The sequence below is a fragment of the Penaeus monodon genome, chromosome 30 (assembly GCF_015228065.2).
Source record: "Penaeus monodon isolate SGIC_2016 chromosome 30, NSTDA_Pmon_1, whole genome shotgun sequence".
Lineage (NCBI taxonomy): Eukaryota > Metazoa > Arthropoda > Malacostraca > Decapoda > Penaeidae > Penaeus > Penaeus monodon.
In genome coordinates, this window is record NC_051415.1 from 34,454,581 (window position 1) to 34,454,799 (window position 219).

The following is a 219-nucleotide window of genomic DNA, read 5'->3' on the forward strand; positions in this document are numbered from 1 at the left end:
CGGCCTCCTCGCAAGCACAGGTGTGGAAGAGACGACACCTACAGTCCCCAACGCCTGGCTGCAGGTGCCACCGCGTGTGGCGTCGTCGTCAAAGGGAAACGATCAAACCTCAGGATGACCGACAGGCGCAGGAAGTGAAAAAGTGATGCGGATTTTTTTTGGGGAGGAACTATTAGGAATCATCCAGATGCTGCAGGCAATAATGCAGAGAATGTATGT